We start from the raw sequence: 6153 nt of genomic DNA, 5'->3' as shown, positions 1-6153 counted from the left end.
GAAGGAGAAGGAGAAGGAGAGGAAGAGGAAGAGGAAGAGGAAGAGGAAGAAGAAGAAGAAGAAGAAGAAGAAGAAGAAGAAGAAGAAGAAGAAGAAGAAGAAGAAGAAGAAGAAGAAGGAGAAAACAATATTCTTCTCCCTGCAGGATCCAGCCTAAGTGTCATTTGACCCCCCCACCCCAAAATCTCCACCCGGGACACAGATAATAGTATGTTCTCTGGTTCTATGGCTCTGCAGATCGTATAAATGGGATTTCAACATTTAATTAAGGGCTTACTGAATAAGCTGCCTCTTTGTTAGGTCTCCCATTCCTATATCAGCCTGACCTTTATGCAGTAAAAACTCTTGTTATCATCCTTCCCCTGGAAAATGAGGAAGCTCACCCAGGAAGATAAGAGCCCACTGCAGGGATCCACAGAGGATCTGAGCAGTGACAATTCAAAACCACAGCCACAGAAAACTCTTCTCAGCTGGAACACACAGAATCTCAAAGACCCCAAAAGCTTAGTGACCCCGAAAGCTCGGTGACCCCGAAAGCTCAGTGACACTGGTCACAATACAGCCTGTCCAGATGTCCCCAGCACTGGCATTAGGTAAATAGGAAACCTGTGCTCTCCAGAAGAAGCCCAAGGCGCTAAGGCAGGACCCAGGAGAAAATATGTTTTAAGCTAAGAAAAGTGGTGAACCCAGAGAAACTGAGACATCGTCTGAGCAAGCAATTTGGAATTCGGCTGAGGCATCGTGCTCAGAGCTAATCTTCTGTGCCTGATGAAGCCACAGTCATTTATTTTGAGAGCTCCGAGGACAATCTGTTCCTAAAGGGGACCGCTGGAATGAGCCAGCATTGTTATGAACCCTGACAACCCTGATTTCCTATTTAATGCACCTAACATTCCACTTGAAGCATGAACTTCAGTTTTAGCCTCATTCATTCTGACATGGCCGCTCTTGCCCGCAGTAAATCTCTGGGTGGATGGTCTCTTCTGTTTCTTGTCCCACGTTGTGTCTCAGGCCTCAGGATCAGGGTACCACGGTACCATAAGCACCTCAGAGGCTGGCACTGCTGGAGGAAATGACACCCAGTTTTCAGCTGTGCTAAAACCAGCATCTCGGGCTCTTAATCTCCCTAACTCCCCTTCTTCAGCCAAAGTGTGTGTTTCTTCCATGGGTTTGCTGGTAGAATCCTAGGAACGACTTGGGAAAAGTGTCTGTTGCTAATGTCTACGGCTGTGGGTAATCTAAGGATTCCATGTTAGCAACACTTTCTGTTTTGTTGTCTTCCTTCCTTCCTTTCTTTTTTCTGTTCTTTCCCTCAAAACATTTAAAATTTTTAGAGTTACATTTCATCCAGACTGCTGACCTGGCCCAGACCCTGTGATCCTGGTGACCAGAGTTGAGTCCCCAGAACCCACATAAAGATCAGAGGAGAGAAGTGACTCTCTGGGTTCCACAGTAGCACCACTCACAGCACACGTGTGTCCCCAACACACACACACACACACACACACTAATAAACAACTTAAAGTTATACCTTCTCCAATGGTGGTTTTGCTAGATCTTTGCAGTTTTTGAAGGCCGTGAGAGGATTACAGCATGCATCCTTAACATCTCCTGCCCCGCTCACAGTTAACGCTGAACCACTCTATGTAAATGTTGGAAAATTCCCAAACTTTGTCCTTGAGTCCTTGGGTCTCATCCTTCAGGACACAGTTCTCAAATTAGCAGACCACAGGCCATGCTTTCTTTCTTTGTTTCTTTGTTTCTTTCTTTGTTTGTTTGTTTCTTTCTTTTTCTTTGAGCTGCAGAGATGACTCAGTTATAGCTGGCACTATCTGCTCTTACAGAAGATATGGGTCCTATTACCGGCACCCACCTGGTAGCTCACAACTGTCTGAACTCCAGTCCCAGGGGATCTGACATCTTCTTCTGGCTTCCCTGGACACTGCATGAGTGTGGTACACAGACACATGTGCAAGCAAAACAGCCATGCATGCGATTGTGCACACGTGTGTGCACGGACACGTGCACACACACAAATAGAAATAAAATCCAACTACATTTCATCTGTGTGCCTGTGTGAGTGTGTATGTGTGACTATGTGTGTGTCTGTGTTACTATGTGTGTGTGTGTGACTGTGTGCCTGTGTATATGAGTGTGTGTGCCTGTATATGTGTGTGCCTGTATATGTGTGTGCCTGTGTATGTGAGTGTGTATATCTGTGTGACTATGTGTGTGTATGAGTGTGTGCCTGTGTATGTGTGTGTGTCTGTACATGTGAGTGTGTATGCCTGTGTATGTGTGTGTCTGTGTGACTATGTGTATGTGTCTATGTGACTATGTGTGTGTGTGAGTGTGTCCCCGTATGTGTGTGTGTTTGAGTGTGTGTGTGTGTGTGCACGTGTCCATGTTTGTGTGTGTGTGTGTGTGTATACGTGTCCATATGCAGAAGTCTGAAGACAACTCTCAGAAGTCATTCTTTCCTACTAAGCAGTCCCAGGATTCAAACTCCGGTAGTGGAGCTTGGCATTAAGGACTTCAGTGACCTGAGCTGTCTCCCTAACCCTCTGTTGTTTTGAATAGTCGTGTACAGCCAGAATGTGTGAAGTTGCGAGAGTGTTTGCTGCTCAATCTCTCACTGCATAAGGTCGGATAATGGCACACACTTGTGACCCCAGCACTCAGGAGGTGGAGGCAGGAGGATTAACAAGGCAAAGTCATATAGGGCTATACAATGAGCTAAAGGCCAGTCTGGGCTACATGAGACCTTGTCTCTGATAGATGATAGACGGATAGACAAATAGATAGATAGATAGATAGATAGATAGATAGATAGATAGATAGATGATAGATAGAATGAAAACCATCCTGTAAATCCTAAAGATAGCAAGAAAAATGTGAATTGCCTACTTGAACTTAAATATCAGTTCTTTTCAACGTGATCACACTTTATGGTCATTATTTGTCTTCAACCTGAGGGCGTCCTTCAGTGCTGGGTGGGTGGTAAATGTATTCTATGATATAATTGTCTTTATTTCACTTTGATTCTTGGAAGATATTTTAGCTGGATGTAGAATTTGCTTTGAGGCTCTGTTTGTTTGTATTTTATTTTTTTTTATACCTCCAAGATACTAGCCCACTGAGTATCTGGTTCTATAGTCTACAGGACAAGTTCGTGAGACATCATGGGCACACACGTAGTAGGCGCACGTGACTCATTCTGCACCTACTGTGTTGCTTTTAGATTTTGTCTCAGATGTTAGTGCTCCAGCCACACTGTGCACTGGGAGGCTTTTCTTTAAATTTGCCATGTTCAGAATTTGATTAACCTGAGACTATAAATGTATTTGTTTCTCCAAATGAGGCACTTTCCACCATCATGCATTTATGCTTCCTGCCCTTCCCCCATGCTGTTTAGTCTGAGATGAAATTGTGCCGTGTGTCCCTCTGCCGATGCTGTGTGTCCTGGGACTCCTTCTTCAACTTCCCTTCTTCCTGTTGAAAAAACTCTCTGTGAGTCTGTTCTCCAGACTGTTCCATCTTTTTCTTTTTCTCTCCCCTCACCCAGCCCCCTACCGCTTTTAACTCATTCTGTGGAGTTTAGACCCTTTTTTTTCCATTATTAAATTTACACCCATGTTTATGCTCTCTAATCACTAGTAGTGTCCGTCTTTCCACTGACTTTTGAGTGTATTTGTTGACTTTAGGTAAAGCAGTTTTAAGATCTACACATCCAGGCTACTTGGGATTCTGTCAGTTAAATGTCTTTTTCCTTAAATTATATGAAAATTTCCTGATTCATGTGCAGTGCATATGTGCGTGTGTGTACATGTGTTTATGCATGTGTGCACATATGTGCATTGTTTGTGTTTGTGTGTGCATGTGTGTGCACATGTATGTGGATGTGGTGGTGTCTGTGTGGGAGTGTATGCACATGCATGTATGTGCATTGTGTGTGTTTGTGTGTGCATGTGGGTGCACATGTGTGTTCCCGTGTGTGTGTGCGTGTGTGCATGTGTATACATATGTACATGCATGTGTGCATATGTGTGTGCATGCATGTGTATGTGTGTTTCTCTGTACATCTGTGTGTGTACTCACTTGGAGGGATGAACACGCATGTATATATAGGGCCATGTCTTCATAGGGTCATAGGACTCCTCTATCGCATTTTTTGAGACAGAGCCTCTCATTGAACCTGGGGCTCACCAATTGGCTAGACTACCTGTCCTGCAAGCTCCAGATCTTCTAGTTCTCACCTCCTGACACATATACATGTCTCTGCATCCAGAATGTTAGAGGTTCTAGGAACTGTAGCAGGTCCTCGCACTTGGACAGTTGGTGCTTCCAGGCCTTCCTGACTCTGTGTGTGGGTATTTGGGGTCTCGGGGTACTGTTCTTAGCATATTGTGCAAACTTAAGATTTTGGTATAGCCCTCTGAAGAGTGTTGACTTTTGTTTTCGTTGGCAATAGATCCGGTTGGACTGTACCCAAACTCTGCCTTTCCCTCGGCAGCCTGACTCCCGGTTCAGTCCTATCTTTAGCTCAACTGCCTACTGTCGACTCTCCATCAGATGTGTGACGCTTTCAGATGAGGCTAAGACTTAGGCAGTTGATACAGGGAGCGTAGGGCTTCTCCCCCACTGTTTCCTTTCAGGAATTCTCCCCTCGATTCCCATTGGCTGTGGAGGTGGACAAGTCTGCCCTCCTCTCTCCACACCAGAAACATGAGTCTTTCTTGTTAAAGGAAAACAAACAAACAAACAAAGCTGGAAGTGAAGCTGCAAAGCCACAGAAGTAACTCACCCCACACTGTCTGCTTTGTTCATAACTCATCTAGTCTACAAAGCCAGCCTATGTTTGTCTATCTTCCGAGTTAGTAGCCTTTGCTGCGACTTGTTTTAGCCTCAGGGTTAGGAGACTTGCCCTGCTACGGTAATGTTGAGAGGTGATGTTCAGATATGGGGTGCAGGGAGAGTAGCAAAGCGTGTGCCTACCTGCATCTCCACCTGAGCTCCTGCTCGGTGTACATCCCCACCTGCTCTCCTCCTCCATGATGGAACACGACTGGAGAGCTTCCCAGGGCCAGTGCCCTGCTCCTTACTCACAAGATGGCCGCGGATATTGTGTTTCTATAGTTTCAAGACCAGATGCACGAGGAAGCATTGCTGGGATTCCAGCCAGGCCTTGCAGGAGCTTTTAAGGGCACCAGCTAGCAGGAGAAAGAAGGAGAGAAAGAGAGAGAGAGAGAGACAGAGAGAGAGAGAGAGAGAGAGAGAGAGAGAGAGAGAGAGAGAGACAGAGACAGAGAGAGACAGAGAGAGACAGAGAGAGGGAGAGAGAGATAGACAGAGACAGACAGAGACAGACAGAGACAGACAGAGACAGACAGAGACAGAGACAGAGAGACAGAGACAGAGAGAGACAGAAAGAGAGAGACAGAGAGAGAGACAGACAGACACAAACAGAGAGATAGACACAGACAGAGAGACTCAGAGAGACAGAGTGAGTCAGAGTCTCATGTTATAATGCAATCTTTCGGTCAGTATTTTGTCTCTGTTTGAGAAGAGTGAAGCCACCTAGCCAGAACATTCCAGCCTGACCTGCACATGACTGAGTGGATTCTCAACAGCTCAGGCATACCTTATTCTGATCTCCTGGCCCCAAAGATCAACTACACATCCAATGATACAGAACAGAAGCATCTGTGTGGCGGACACTGGGTGTGAGTAGTGCGTGCTGGGAAGATATCACTCCTTCATTGCCTTCATTGACTCAGAGTGGTTGCCTCAGACACATAGATGAGGCTCCAAAGTCAGTTCAAGAGACAGAGGTCACACAGATGGAGCCTTCTGGGGATCACCCCACTGTCAGGCCCATCCAACCCCAGTATGGACATCTGTGGGTTCTGGATCTCCCGGGTGGGCCCTTGGCATCCATCTAGAAGGCTAGGGAAGGACAATGGAGTCACTCAGGGGCTACAGTGGACCATCCCAGAAGTGGTCCAACAATGTGCCTTGGTGCCATAGAACTCAGTCAGAATGTAGCTGCAAGGGAGGCTAGCTTTGTGCCCTAGAGGAAAATAAAAGAGGTTTTCATAGGTGCCCAGAAGCCCGTTCCATGGCTCGGTTGTCATCTAGAGCAGCTCAAGAGGT

General features: G+C 46.0%; 1 protein-coding gene across 3 annotated transcripts in view; it reads left to right on the top strand.

Moving 5' to 3' along the window:
• The window catches only part of Sez6l (seizure related 6 homolog like), a 168499-nt gene that overhangs the window by 35635 nt on the left and 126711 nt on the right, over positions 1 to 6153 (top strand). The window lies entirely within an intron of this gene.

The sequence above is a fragment of the Grammomys surdaster genome, unplaced genomic scaffold, assembly GCF_004785775.1.
Source record: "Grammomys surdaster isolate TR1022 unplaced genomic scaffold, NIH_TR_1.0 164, whole genome shotgun sequence".
Classification (NCBI taxonomy): Eukaryota; Metazoa; Chordata; class Mammalia; order Rodentia; family Muridae; genus Grammomys; species Grammomys surdaster.
Note: the sequence above shows the minus strand (reverse complement) of the source record. Positions and strands in the feature narration are given on the sequence as shown.